This window comes from Nipponia nippon, unplaced genomic scaffold (assembly GCF_047370975.1).
Source record: "Nipponia nippon isolate SJK-2023a ecotype South Korea unplaced genomic scaffold, ASM4737097v1 scaffold_1, whole genome shotgun sequence".
NCBI classification, from domain to species: Eukaryota; Metazoa; Chordata; class Aves; order Pelecaniformes; family Threskiornithidae; genus Nipponia; species Nipponia nippon.
In genome coordinates this window covers 107,739,122-107,754,986 of record NW_028262290.1, presented here as the reverse complement: position 1 = coordinate 107,754,986, position 15,865 = coordinate 107,739,122, and the positions used below count along the sequence as shown (strand labels likewise).

Here is a 15,865-nt window from a genome sequence, read left to right as displayed (position 1 = left end):
ACTGCTTCAATGACTCAAGTCTTAATTCTCCTAAAAAAAAAAAAAAAGAAAAAGAATCTTCTGAAGTATTACATGAGCACATGCATTCCTTTGTCACTTGATGTGACAACTGAATAGAGCAACACATACCCATAGGCACTCCACTTCATTCCAACCTGTTTATATATAGGGTGATTTGGTGCCGTTACACTGGTATAAAACCATATTTGATGCAGGTTGTATTAGTAAGCAATACTTATTTAATTTCTACCCACCCTTACTTATTTGCCTTTAGGAAGAATATTTAAATCTCAAATGAATATTAAAAAAAAAATCCAGTGGAAAGGTTTCAAATAATAAGGTTTTTGTTGAAAGAGGGAATATTGCTATTTCAATGAAAAATATTTGAATAACATGAAGAACTTGAAGAGTATTTTAACAGAATTAGCTATTTATATTTTTAATGTAAAAATGGGATTAAATATAAAAAGTTATATTCTAAATTAGTTTAGAAGGCAAAAATGTTGACTTCAGAAGTAAATACTTAAATATTATCAAAACTGGACATTTGTCCTGAGATACAAAATGGATTATTCAAAAAATCATTTTAAAAAATTGCTTTTTGTTGTGATTGTTTGAACTGGTGAATTTCTCATAGAAAAGAAATTCTGTTTTTTTAAACAGTTATAATTACAACTAGATAATTAAGAGCAACACAAACCTCTGTCAAATTAAAGGCTATCTAAAATACCATTTATATCGTCTTTTAAACAATTTAATGGAATTTTCTCAGACAATATCTGTGCATGTTATTTTGAAAAAAATGTGATTAAATACTTGCCTAGTATAAAACTCATAGCAACGCCTTTTACAGTAGGGCTTTGAAAGTGAAACGGATGAGTTTCCAGTGTCAGGGCCTTACCTGACATTACTAACATTCTGTCTTGAAATATTAAATGCATCATTGGTCTGTTTTTCCTTTCTAATTAGCATTTAAAATGTCTACTTTTTTCACACTTTGGCAAATGTAACGTAATTGGTATTTATTTCATTAAGGATTGCGATCAAACACTAAGAATTGTGGCTGACTTCTGGAAGCATACATTTCTTGGGATAATTACAGGGCAATACAGCCTTGCTGTAACTTGGCTGTTCCACAATGAAATAAAGCCCCAAGGTATACGCCATTGCAGCTCCCTCACTGAGTGACTTGCATAAGCTCTGTAGTTATTTCTTAGCGGATATGAATCTTGAAGATTAGCAACTGTTAAGACAAGGGCTGAAATACGCTTGCTGTGTTAATGAAGTCTCAAAATCCCGGGATAGAAAAAAGCTTTCCTTAGAGTGCTGATAAATCTCTTCAGTTCATTGCCTGCAAGGAGAGGAATATCACTTAGGTATATAGATAAACCCAAAAGGTTTAGTCTGTAACAAAAACAAGCTAAAGAAATGATGTCATTGTGCATTTTAAGTATTATATTCAGTTTGGGTTTTGTAATGCAGTAAAGGGGAGAGCCTTCCCTCTCCCCTCTGCCCAACAAATAGTTTTGTAACCTGGAGATAAAGTTAACATCACTGTCCAATACAGTTATTTTAATATGGACACTTTTTAAATATTTCTATTGCAATTGCATGTTAGCAAGCAATAGTACTGTGTGTCCTCTGCCATTTTAATATCATTCCATTTCCCTACGTTAAGTTCAGGCTGCTCACATCAGGCCCACAGCATTATACCTAGGTGTTCGTGTCATTACTTTTGTAGGTTTATTAGAATCCTAGCAGTGTTTTCATGTAACTTCATTCTTAATTTATATTGACAGGTATCTCGTATGACAGTAACATTAACTAAAATATTAATCCTATTTTATACTCTGGCCCTTTTGGTCATCTGGCTTCAACTGTTCTTTAAAGCAAGAAAAAAGACTAAAGGGATTAAAGCACAGGGGATATCAAATGAATGTTTCATTCATCCTACTCATAAAGCTCATTGCATAGTCTTATGAGCCTGACTTTTGCCATTTTAGAACTACAGTCTTTTTAACTTGGTAGATGGTACACTGTGTGTGAAATAATGTAAAAAATTATAAGGTGTAAGATCAAGCGGACAAGAAAAAGAAAAATTTCAAAGAATTCCTTCATTTACACATGAATTACATCATTCTTCCTCGATTTATCTTCTGTTTGAAGTTTTATTGAGCTGTCCTTGTGAAAATGCTATATATCCCAGAACGCCTTTGGTTTAGATACAAGGGGCAGTTCTTCAACCTTCTGTTATTTCTCTTTGTTCTTTCTGTTTGTCCAGTACAGTCTTACCACCTTCAGAGCTCCTTCCACTTCCAAAGGCTCTGTAGACATGAGCTCCCCTGTCAGCTACACAGCTTTAACACCCCCATTTCACAAGCAGAAAAACAGGATGCAGAGGCGGCGGTCGGTACAGCTAAACTAAATGTTTCTGGGACTGTTCTCTAAGCACTGAGGCCAGCTGGCATCAAGCACCCAGTTGTTCATACCATCACACTCTCTTACCTACTGAACTACACCAGCCACACACAAGCTACCTATTGGGAACGGCCTCTGACCCATCCCAGCTCCAAAGCATGGCCGTTGGTTGAAAGATGACTAGCGGCCCTCATCCTACGCCATGCCAGCAACAATTCTAACAATAAATCAAAGTTGTCTAATTTAATATTATATAATGATCAAGTTCCAAAGTCCCGGAAGATTTATTAGCATTGCTTAATTTAGTAATACAGGCAAAGGCAGAGGGGTTAGCTGGTTTAACCCTAGAAAGTAAGAGAAAGGTGGAATTAGAATTTGTGTTCTTGGTTCCTAGTCCTGTACTTATTCCTTCAGACAACGCCTTTTTCACTCGTGGTTAGTAGAAAGTCTGTTTGATTAGCAGTTCAGGGACATGTATCTTAAGACACTATACGTGTTGTGAAAGTGTACTGTGCTCAGGTACTTTTCCTCAAATAATTTTTGAGTCCTCTTGTCTGGAATTTGTTATGTAAGTTGAATACAGTGCGCTATTTCAAACACCCCCTCCTACCTACACACCCATTAACGTGATTAATAAGAGGAGTTTGAATATCACATGTTGTACAATTCTTCATAAAACTTACGTGGTAGAAGTACTTTGAGTATAGTTCTGTTTGGATTTACTGGGGAAAAGACTACCAGGATCTGGTATCATTTTCATTTTTTTTACAACTTCACCACCTGGAGTTGAAGAAAACACTATAATTGATCTCAGATTACAGATACTGAAGAAATGTTCCATCAAAATGACGCTCTCAGCCCAGGTGAGAGCCTATATAACGCTTTCCTTTGGCTCAGTCTCTTGTAATCTATGCACAGATCATCTTTGCTGTTTTGAACAACCACAGAAGTTCGGAAGAAAGAAGAATATCTCTTCTAAGCGGGCTGTGAGTAGTTAAGAGCACAATCTAGAAGTCTGTTATGTGTTACAAAGGGACCCAAAAGCATTGGTTACAGAACATGTCTACAAGGCATCTAAATAGCTCTCCCTCTGTGAAGGATTTCCCACAGTGGGGGAGCTGCACACTCATCGTCCCACGAGATGCTCTTTCTGGGCAGAGCTGCCTACAGAACGATGAGAAGGCAAAGCAATTAGGACAGAGGTGCTGGAGCTGCTGCAGGGACTGCCACTGAACACATCTCCGGCTAGGCAGCTTAGGCTGTTTTGAGTGCATTTAAGAACTGCACATACTGGGGAGAAAAGAAACTAGCCACCAACAGAAATGCTTCCTACAATTGCCTTAAAACATTCACCTAACAATGTGAACCGTGTATGGCATTTTTGTCAGTTTGAACAGCTGCTCCTCTCAGCTTATTTTGCTTTTATTGGATCATCTGTAACAAACACCGTGCTCAGGAGAGCCTGCTGGTACCTTGGCACTCTTCATTTACAGAAGTAATCCATGTCTCCTGTCACATTCAACTTTGCTAGAATGTGGCAGGAGTTCGCAAAAGTCGCCCAGACATCAAGAAAAAACAACTTCTGCTGAACACTACTTGGGTAGAAACATAAAATATTTATACTCTTGAAATAAGCAATTTGATCATTCAGTCACTTTATATATACCTCATTATGTAAGCATTCCTCTACTGGCTTCTTTCTCTGTTAAATACAATATTTGGTACCCAGTTGCCAAGGGTAAAAAGAGGTGCATGTGCTGTTTTCTGTAGCATGGATGATGAGCATAGCATTTATGAAGAAAGAATTATTGTGCAGTTAAAACTCACGTGTATCTGTAAAAACTTAACTTCTTCCCTGAGAGTTGCTGAACAAGTTGGTCTCTTCTCCCAAGTAACAAGAGTTAGGACAAGAGGAAACGGCCTCAAGTTGTGCCAGGGCAGATTTAGGTTGGATATTAGGAAAAACTGCTTCACTGAAAGGGTAGTCAGGCACTGGAACAGGCTGCCCAGGGAAGTGGTTGAGTCCCCATCCCTGGAGGTGTTTAAAAGACAGGTAGATGTGGTGCTTAGGGACATGGTTTAGTGGTGGACTTGGCAGTGCTAGGTTAACAGTTCGACTCGATGATCTTAAGGGTCTTTTCCAACATAAACAATTCTGTGATTCGAAGTCCAACCTTGGACAGAGATCTCATGAGGTTTTTTGAGGTGTGCAAGTTGGGAAGAGCTTTTTAGCTAAGTTGCTGATACTTAAAATAACAAAGCAAAACAAATTGGAAAGGGCAGTTTTAAAAGTTTGTAGTTAAAAGGAGTTAAGTCACAATTCAGCACAAGCTGAATTACTCTGCTCTCAGGACAGTGTCTGCTGGGCACCCGAGGCAGACAGCAAATGCAAACTAATGTGGAATCCGCTGTGATTTTTTGTGCTGGCTCTCCCAATTTTGAGATGAAGCCGCAATACTAGAGGGTCTTCATGCTACTACTACTACAAATTGACCTAACCAAACCTGTATGCAGTTTGATCTCATCAACCTCGCCTTCTGCATGCAAACCTGTGGGACATATTTGCACATCAAAAAACGTGCTGCTGATAATGGTGTAAAGCTTGTTACTGTGTACTCACACACAGGCTGTCTGAGGCTCTCGTCTGCAATGGCCATATGAAGTCCTATACATTCTTTTACAGAGAGTAATACTAGATCTGACTTTCAGAGATCTCTGATTTTCAGAGTTTTTCATGGATACAACCAAAACAAGGAAGTTGCTTTATAACTATGGAAACAAGTTGTTCATATAATTAGTAAATTACATCTTTCTCTATTTTAGCCTGAATAAATGACATTGAAAGGACTAGCAGAGCCCATACAAACTCTGTCCCAGTTCAGGAATGCTTATGTCTTTAACCCTTCTCAGCTTTACTAGGGCATGTAGCTTTGGGAAAAAAGTTGTGCAGATTGCTTTTAAGATTTCAATACGCATTTACAAATCGTGGTTTCTACTAGTTGAAAAAATTGAAGCCATCCTTATGTATGTGCACATGTGTTCCTCATTAGTAGTCACAACTAGTCATCTGATAGTAGTGTATTAAGTCTTTATAACTTATTTCTGTACTTTGACCTTGCTGTATTCACACACACAACTTTATAGATACAACATGGAATAGAGAAATACAATGGCTATCTTGCCTATCTGCTTAATACAGAGTAGAATTTTAATGGTGTTTACTGTGTCTCGATACCTCACCTGTACTCGGCTCACCCGTGTTTCTTTTAGTCCTGAAATGGTATTCCAGCTTTCTGCATCTTAGACCTCTGCAAGTGCAAGACGGGTGTCATACTCTGCTGTATAAGGCTCTCATTCAACATTTTGCACTCAATTTCTTCAAACAGAATGCCACTAAATCTGATAAACGGCAGTTGTGAACCAGCTTCATAGTTTCTGACATTTGAAGCCACTAGGTCGATTCTGTGTGAAAATACCGTTCCTATAACAGTCTCCCTCAATAATTTTTCTTTCTTCTCCTCCTGGCGTAGTACCTTCTATCCCCAAATTGCTCATATTCAGCTTATCATAGCTTTCAATGCTCCAAACATGAAAACTACCTATCATTCAGTATCTGGTGATCCATCAGGATTTGACATTTTTGTTTTTCATGGTAAATGCTATTTTGTGTGATTTTTAAGGGCTTGCCAAATGTATTAATTAAATATTTTTCTTCTATGTTGTCTATAATTAGGCTTGCACTTACCGAAGGAATTCAGTTTTACAGCCTAATAGGACTAAGAATAGTCTCAATAACTTAAAAAATTGTTTGGATTTTTTCCTGAAAGGGTACACTTGCAAAGACTTCAGAAATCTGAAGCATTAATAATAATTTAATGCAAATAAATAACATACCATGTATGAAATTACACAAGACACCTGGAACCGTTTGCACCCACGTCATGAGGTTCTGAGATGAGCGCATGCATAGTACATATTTGTTTTTAAAGGCAGATGGTAAAGGGCAAAATTGTGGAGAAGTTTCTTTTTCAAGGAGATTCATTCAAATAAGGGAAGGGAAGAATAGGAATAGTTTGTAGCAACTTGATTTTACAGCTTCTTCTGCTGGTCTGTGCACCAGGGACAGTTATTGATCAGTAGATGATAGGTGAAGGCAACCATCCGTATTTCCAACAGGAGGCATGCAGTGGCAGATGAGTGACAAATCCTGGCATTACTATGGAAGGAAAATGAAATGAGAACCAAGTGAACTTAGAGAGATGACTGGTCTGTTCATGAGCAATTTCTATTTGTTCTGCCTTTGAAAGAATGATCAGCTGTTGTCTCTGATCCCCTTTAAATTATGTTTTAAAAAACTAGATGTCCCAATATAAAAAATAATTACCTGATTGTTTTCATTATCTATAGCTACACTTTGGTAAAAATAAATAAATAATAGAAATGTATTTCATGCCTGTAATTGTCTATTTCCTGTAACCCTAAGAATTTATTTCTACTATGAAAACAGAACACAATAGAGTCTTTACATTTATTTTAATAAGATTTGAAGGAGGCCCACCATAAGGAACTGGGCTTTCATTTTCTTAATTCTTTTTTCTGTGCAGTTGATTTTTTTTTTTTTACCATTTAAAATGTTTTTTAAAAAAAACAAACCAAAAGGAAAAAACAGCTATGAAAATTTGCCTGAATCAAAACTGCCTTTGTTGTTTGATGCCTTTCTCTGTTCTGTGGATGCGTGTATGTTTTTGTATTGTGTATAAAACCAGGGTCCCACTCTCAGATTGCCCCAGCTCAATCACAGTGGGCAATAGCCCATGTATGCTTATGTATCTTCTGCTTGGCTTACTGCTTGATGCTTGTGATCAAATGCAGCATTTCATTTCCAGTCTCACAGATGACAGAATAAAATCCAGAATGCATTTCTGCGGATGTCAGAAAGATCAGGGAAAGAAGGATAGATACAGGATTGCTCATGTTTTAGTTTCCTGAAAAATCAGAAATAATTTTGTACAAAACCAAATTACTTCTTTAATCCTATCTTTGAAGCATTTGATATTTATTAGTCATTTATTTAAAAATATTCTTTTGAAAGCTATTCTGTCCATTTCTTCTATTTACTAAGCAATTTACTTTTTTACAAAAACTGCTAGTGTGTCTGTGTGGATTTCTAGGAATTATGGGAATCCTTCAGAGGTTGATCAGATAGTTAAAGACCTTAGGTATCTGCCTACCAACACACTTCAGGATTTTAAAAGAAGGAAGTATTGTTTTATTTTTGTTTGAACTCTTGAGCTTAGCTGTAAAGGCATAACTAATTCATTTCACAAATACATACAGGGTAAACAGCTTTTTGAGTCTTCTGACCCAAGTTTCCTGGTTTCTAAAATCTTCATGGTATTAATACCGTACATCTGATTTTACAATATTGTAATGATTCCCAAAGTGCTGTTTCTAAACATTGAGTTAAAACTGGATTTGTTTTTACTTAGTTTTTTTCCTTTTTTCAGTTGGTTGGAAGGGGGGGGGGGGGAAGAAGTCAGTTCTAGCTTTTCCCTTTTTTTCCCCCTAAAATCACACTACTAAAAATATCATAGACTAGCATGGCAATGTTGGTGTTAGTGCCTTAAAATCTTCACTTTGATCTTGTTCAATTACTTAAAGTAAGAAATCAATGTGTTTTTTCCCTCTTGTTTTCAGCAACTTTGGATTACTAATGAGTTCCACAGCTGTTTTATTGTCAGAGTTACAGCTGGATTATTGCAGAGTGGAAATGACTGAATCCCAAATGCTCTTTCATTGAGTCTTCTTGGTGGGCAGGGCCTTCATTCTAGTTCTTGGATGTCAGAAATAAAAGTATTTTTGGATTTGTGATACGTATTTTGATACATGGAAAGATGTTATGGTAATTTTCAAAAAGTAAATATTTTTATCTGATCAGTAAAAGTTTATCAGTCTTGTCTGTTGGTAGTGTCAGGAAAGGGCTAGAACAAGAGCGCAGAAGACAGCAGCTGGATTGAAATAGTAACAAAATAAATTGAAATAATGGAGATCACGTTCAGGAACCTTAGCAAACCTGATAACTTGGAAGATTTGATTTTTAGAAAAAAATAAAGAAAAAATATTGTATAAGTAAAAGTCATTGACCTTTCAGTGCTACATGGTATAAAATTTATCTTAAATTGGTTGATTTTATTTTTAAAGAGGCAGAGATAATATTCATCCTTTTCTTCTTCTAGTTCTGTGCAACACCAGTTCTTCACTTGAACATCTATTCCCCTGGGGTGCAATTACCCCTGATTTTCTTGGTTTTAAGTTGGAGAGCAATCATACTCACTTAATTTTGCATGCAGATGTGTTGACCAGAGTCAGCATTCTAGACCTCATGAGCCAGGCATGAAAAGGTGCCTCAACAAGGTTGTTTTGAGTGAGACAGCCTGACTGGTCTCTCGCTCAGATCTGCAATTTGAAACTAGCTGGAAACACTCTGCTGCTGCCTGGGGATCATTAATAGAAATCGAACAACTTCCGTTTCTGTGAGCTGTAGGGGGAATAATGATAAAACATGCAAATCTGCTACATTTGAAATACATTAAGACTACCTAGATGGAAGTAATATAAATGTCTTTTCAACTTTCTTATATAGACTTCTTGGGGAAAAATTAAAGGAATCTTCCTGTTCAGTGTTAACTTTTTATTATGTGGGTTTGTGGTGTTTTGTTTGTTTGATGTTAAAGCAAGAGCGTAGTTTATTAAATATCTCTGGCAGCAGAAGTGTTTCCTAAACATCGGAAGCCATTGTTCTGCTCAAGAAAATATAACTTTATTTTAAAAATTTACATAGAACATCTCTAGTTTAACTGTTTCTCAAAAGTAGAAAAAAAAATGCCCCAGACACGCAAGCTTTTTGCTTTTTTTTTATTTTATTTTTTAGGATATATTCTGTCACCATTTTAATATAGAAATCACTTCTGGTTTTATTCTTATAAGAAAGACAGAAGAACAAAGCAAACTACTTGTGAATACTGTTCACCATGGTCTGTGCAGTAACTTCAGATCTTCTCATGACTAGGGCATAAGAATTGATGTAAATTCTCAGTGTTTGAGCAGTTCTTCTGGTGTAGGACTCTGTCCAAATTCTTGGCTCCCTAAGCCTGCTCATCTGCAGTCTTCAAGCAAGTGAATTCTTTTATAACTATTCTCTTTGGAAATGCTCCTAAGCTCTAGGAAGGTGCACAGAATACCCAGGCTTCTGAGTGTGTGCCTGCACTGCACACAAACTGAGCACTGAGGAAGTTGCCTTCTGTAAATTGAGAATTTGTGATCATGATTTCCCAAGAACTTTCTCTTTTCTTGTGTCCTATGTCAATCCACTGGAATTTTAAGGATGGCAAATACTAATTCAGAACTGATTTTTTTTTTCTGCAATAATAAATAAAGAAGCAAGCTACATTCTTCCCCATAGCCTTAGTAGGTAATAATCAGATGTACTAGCATTTTTTTGTTCAGCTACTCAGTCACAGACTTCTGACTACATGTTATTTGTAATGATCAAACAGGAACAGGAGTGACTTCCAGCAAGTTATGTCTTCTTGAGGTCACTGCCTCCTAATTTTGTAGAGTTTTGAATTTTCAAAGGGAAATACTGAATAATGTAAGGGAGCAGTTTTCAGGTAAACTTTAAAATTACTGAAATACTAATTCGGTGTCTGAAGTCAGCTTAATGTGGGAGAAAAAACAATTTCAGTGAAAGATTTTAAATTACCAGATGTAATGCAAAGGCGAACGTCTCTCTTGGGTTTCATCAGATACCAGTGCAGGGCCTGTCTGGGGTCTGCCAGCATGTTCTAGTGTAGAGTTTTGCAGACGTGAAAGATGAGACTGAGTGAAGGCTCTGCGTGTCAGTCAGAAGCTGCCTTTGCAGTCAGCCTAGGCACACTAGAGAGACCCATTTTAATGCGTCCGGAGGAAGCAAGACTTCCCAAGAACAGTATGTTACAACATTTCAATGTGTACTGATCGTATTCAGGCCATTAGAGATTATTTCTCATCTGAATGTCTTCCTTTGTCATTTCATTTAAGATCAATTATTGTATGTTTCTCAACACAATTACTGTGTGAAAGCTTTTAGTTTAATGGAAAAAGGATCTTGCTGGTGGGCTCCCCCCAGCAGGGTCAGTATCGTCTTTGGTCTCTCTAAAGCACTTGACCTGACAGGGCTCAACAGATGCGCTGCCTGGTCTTGAAACAGGCGTCGCTTGTCCTCACCCTGATGGCAGCTTTTTTGCCTCTGCTGAAGTGGAAAAATGTTCCTGCTTCCTAATGCTGGATCTGTGTACTCAAAGGATGAGGAACTTTGCACAGTCAGTTCAGCTGTGTGCTGTCACACACTCTGTGATGAAGATTGATGGAGAGTGGTTTAGAGAAAGAGAATCCATGTTAATACATGGCTAACACAGGGGAGATTGTTTTTGTCAAAAACACACATAGGTTAATAATGTGGTAGTTTCTGTCTGTGTGCACCACGGCAAGGCATGGCTTCCCAACCCCTCCCGAGACGTCTGAACAGCTTCCCATGCAGTCCTGCCACTTACCCCCAGAGAAAAGTAACTCTGTGTTCCAAGTCTGATTTCAGCATGAATCCAGTAACTGTAGTTTTTCTAAACTCTCTGTTGCTGGGTATGTGTAACCGCGCAAGAATCCTTGCTCTTATGTCAAGAAAAAAAACAATATGCAAATTAATATTTCTTGTGGAGAAGGTTTTGGAAATGTGTACCATTCTGGCTCAAAACTAGCTAGAAAACAAGTTGAAAGAGCTCAAAGCACACATACTTAGAGTTGTGGTCCTACGGACAGGTCTCCTATTATGCTTGCTTTAATCCCAACTGAAAAAGAGGCTGGGGATCTTCATGGCTGGAGGGATGGACTTGCCAGAAAAAGCTTGTGTGAGATCTTAGATCTACAAACTTCCATGGAAAAGATATGACATGCAAATAGCTTACAGTGTGTATTTTTATACATCAAAGTTAGAGAGCTGGGGGGAAAAGGGGAGTGAATGTAGAGAACGTGCAGATGAGTTGTCTTTTGTTTTTTTCCCCCAGCTTTTTAGCTCAGACATAAAAGTATATTTATGCATATTGCTCTTTAAAGAAATATCCAAACAGACAATTCCAGTTGCTTCTTGTATTGTTTTTGAAGCTATCTTTTGAAGGGGCAAGAAAAACAGTTTATTTAGGGCTGCATCCTAATTGTGTGCAGATATGCTGTTACTAGTAATATTAAGAGATTAATTTGATATTTCAGTCACTCCTGAAGTCAGGTGAAGAACATCGTCTAGCTCCACTTAGAAGTCAGAACAGCAATTTAAAAAGTCTAGAGGCTTCTTTGGTTGATTAAGGCATTTTTGGCATATAAAAAGACACGGAGAAAGATTAGTTAGATGCAAAGTCTGTATTATTCAGGCACCTCTAAACTGGATTCCTAGTGCATAGGTTGAGACTGGGAAAACTTCACCTTTATTTTGCACAGACCAGACCTGTTCTAGAAATAGATCATCAGGTTACAGGTCTTGTGTAGGACTCATATCAGTGGCTTCCTCTATTTCATCACACTTCAGTGATTTCGTTCATTTATTTGGCATTTTCAGCTGGAACAGATGTACAATCACTTGAGCACCAGAACCTGAACCACTTATTAATGTAATTTGTTATGGTGCATACTCTGTGTCGTGTTGCATGGGAACTTCTTATTGTGGTCACCATCCCTGCTTTCACACTAGTGCTGCATCTGCTATGGGTAGGTCAGCCTAGAGGTCATCCTGCATTTTAAAATGCAGTTCAGCAAAGTTAGTTTTGGGCGGAACCCATTTTTCAAGAAGGCAAAATGTCAGAAACAAAAAAGTTATTTAATTTAGAATGAGGAACAATAAATCTGAAATTGGCTTTCCTCCTCTGAAATTTGAGTTATAGTTTTACTTACTGTAGACTTACTTTAAGCAGACAAAATATAACTTTTGTGAATTCCTGAACATTTGTAAAAACTTGTTCCTAAAACATAATTTTTAATTCTAATTTGGAAACCTAGAGAATTGTTTTCAAGTTTAAATAAAATTTTTTTTAAAATCCCCCACAAGTCTCCTTTTAAACTACTTATATATTTTTCTGTTTCTTGTAAGCAAATAACATTTCTGTTTGTATTTATTATCTCTAGACGTAGGTCAGTCAATGCGGAGAAGCAATTCACTGCTATCATGGAGGTAATTTGACTATAACCTGTTACAACACTTCAGAACTAGACCAAAATTGCTAGCTTAGTTTTCTAGTGACTCACAGGTGAAATACAAGTCCCAAAGCTTCTTGCTCAAATGACAGCGAGTCAAGTAAAAATGACAACTTTTTTGTGATACGATGCTGTGTCTTACGCATGATTTGTCACAAACATTTTTGAGTTTAGGTAACAGTTAATCCCTGTTTTGTCATGGAGATACACTTGGAATCATTCATTTTCAAATCACTAGGCAGATGAAATCAGCTGTGGCAAATTTGTGCCCCATTTCAGTGGTGTATTTCCAGTAAGGACGTAATGATTCTATTTTTGCTTGGAGAGCAGCATGACTTGAAGAGGGCTTTGCCATGAAGCCATTTATGATGTCTATAATTGCTTTTAAGACTCAGAGGCTATAAATAAAATACCGTCAGGGTGTATAAACCTGCCTGTATCTTAAACATGTTCATAACCTTCAACCCTCACATTCTGGAAGAGGCAATGTGTCAGAAATGTTGTTGCTCCCTTTTTTAAGGTCTGTCCACCCAGCCTTAATATTGGTATGGGGTTGGTTGTTTCCCCCCCCCCAGTGCAGACTGTTTAGTGCGAAAGCAGAGAGATGCATTTTATGACAACTCTAATTTGTCACTGATCATATTTGCCAAATACGTATGACTATTACAGCAGATAGGAAATATTTAGACTCGCAGTGTCATCAGTGCTCAGTATGTTAGAACAGAGTAATTCAGCTGGAAGGGACCTACAACCATCATCTAGTCCAACTGCACGACAACTTCAGGGCTGACCAAAAGTTAAAGCATGGCATTAAGGGCATTGTCTTCCCTATAGAAGAAGGCAACTAGCAGGAGCAAGACAAAGGCTGAGAGGGCTGCCATCACTTTCAAGAAAGAAATAAAGGGTGAAGGCTCTTGAAGTGCAAGGAAAAAGATGGTCAAGAACAGAAAACAATGTGGGACTTCTTTCCAAGGAGAAGACCTCACCATAAGCAGGGCAGTAGCAAATGTCCCTTGGTGCATTGGTAAGGAATGGTGAGGAAATCCTGCACATGTTCTACGTCTCTGCCAAGTTCATGCAGAGGGAACCAAAAGCCTTTCTTTCACCTCTGGCATCCCCACAACCAAATGAATGTCTATGGTATAAATGCCCTTCTTGACATAGTCTGAATGTCCAAATATATTTAGCGGGACACCCAGCAGCTGTGCCCAGTGCAAGGCCATCAAGGGCAGGGACAGCCCCCTGGGCCTCCTGGGCACAGGGACTGCCTCGAGGCCAGCACCCAAAGGCCTTCCTCCCAAGGATGCTGGGCGGAGGGTGGGGCTGCGCATGGAAGGCCCCGTCACCCCCATGTCACAGAACCACCACCCGGCAACGCAGCAGTCACAATGCCCCGGGGCAGGATAAAAGGCAGCATCGTCCCCTGTCCCACTGCCATAGCTGGCCTGGGTGCAGCCCGAAGACATCCCAGAGGAGGTCCTTGAGGAGCCAGTGGAATTACTTGGCCCCCCTGGTGGGAGCTGAGGGAGGAAGACCAGAGGCTAGATGAGTCTGATGGAGGTTCTGCGGTGCAAGGCCAGCTCCCGGCAGGGCCACCTTCAAAGCCCATCTGACAGATGGAAATCCTGCTTCAGCCTTTGGGGAACAGACACAAGCCCCTCAGGAGATGAGAAGAACCACCAACACCTGGAGCCTCCCGAGGCTGTCAGGCCTTTTCAGCTGGATAGCAGTGGCAAGAGCAAGGGAATGCCTTCTGGAGGAACACTGCAGAGCTCGCCGTCCTCATCCCCAGCGGAGCCAGGGGCAACAGCCGTAAGGAATGGGATTGCAGAGATGTTGTGAGAGGTCCCGGTGCTTTGGAGCAGCCACTGGTGCCCTGCCAGGCGTGGGAAGGATCCTTGCCCCCAAGGTCGATCAGGCCGGGAGCCTTTGGCTACTCTGGGAAGCCCCTGAGGTGGCAGCAGGTGGAGGGAGAAGAGGGCTTGGGCATCTGCTGGGAGGCGTGACCAGGCTGTGGGAGGAGGAGGCAGGTCTTGCTCACATGCTCAGGGAATAGCCGATCGCCAGCGCTGGGGTCAGGAAGGAATTTTCCCCCGGGGCACATTGGCACTGCTCCCCGGGGGTTTTTTGCCTTCCTCTGCAGCATTGAGCATGACCACTTGTCAGGGCTCCTCTTGTCCCTTTTGGCTGGGTTACTGCCTGCTGCTCATGCACCACGAAGATGGCCTCTCGTGCCCTGCAGCTGGGGGGAGGAAGGCTTTTTTCCCCCCACGGTGGGCTAGCAAGTGTCCCCGGGGGTTTTTTGCCTTCCTCTGCAGCACTGAGCACAGGCACTTGCCAGGGCTGCTTTAGGCCATTTTGGCCAGGTGCCTGCTGCTCCTGCTCCACGAAGGTGGCCCTCGTGCCCCGCATCCGGGGGGAGGAAGCTTTCCAGACTCCCAGGGCGGGCCCAGGGTGGCCCCCGGGGGTTGCTTCTTGTCCTCTGTAGCACTGAGCACAGCCCCTTGTCAGGGCTCCTCTGGGCCCTTTCCGCTCGCTGCTTGCCTGCTGCTCTTGCGCCTCCGAGGCGCCGCTTGTGCCCTTGCTCTCCCTGGCTCTTTTGCCCATTGCAAGTTTGGAAAGGCGTGAGCTCTGCTCTTCCCTTGGCTCCATTTCCCCCCCAAAAAGCCGGGGCTTGGAAGGGCTCCAGGCTCGCTGCACCATCCGGAGCTGCCACTTTGCAGCTCTCCCTGCCTGCAACCCAAGCACAGCGCAGGCACGAGAGCGCTTTTCATGCATCACTGGCCAAGAAGCACAGCGGAGCAAGTTTTGGAAGGCAGAAAGTGGGCTTGTCATCGGTAGGTTTCCTGCTTTGGAAAATACCGCGTGGTACCACACACCTCTTCCTCTTCCTCTTCCTCTTCCTCTTCCTCTTCCTCTTCCTCTTCCTCTTCCTCTTCCTCTTCTTATTCTTCTTCGTCATCGTGGTCATAATCGTGGTCTTCTTCTTCTTCTTCTTCTTCTTCTTCTTCTTCTTCTTCGTCATCGTGGTCATAATCGTGGTCTTCTTCGTCGTCGTCGTCGTCGTCGTCTTCTTCTTCTTCTTCTTGTTCTTCTTCTATTTCTTCTTCTTCGTCGTCGTCGTCTTCTTCTTCTTCGTCGTCGTCATCGTCGTCTTCGTCGTCGTCGTCGT

General features: G+C 40.3%; 1 protein-coding gene across 2 annotated transcripts in view; it reads left to right on the top strand.

Moving 5' to 3' along the window:
• The window catches only part of CNTNAP2 (contactin associated protein 2), a 1,210,705-nt gene that overhangs the window by 468,620 nt on the left and 726,220 nt on the right, over nucleotides 1-15,865 (top strand). The window lies entirely within an intron of this gene.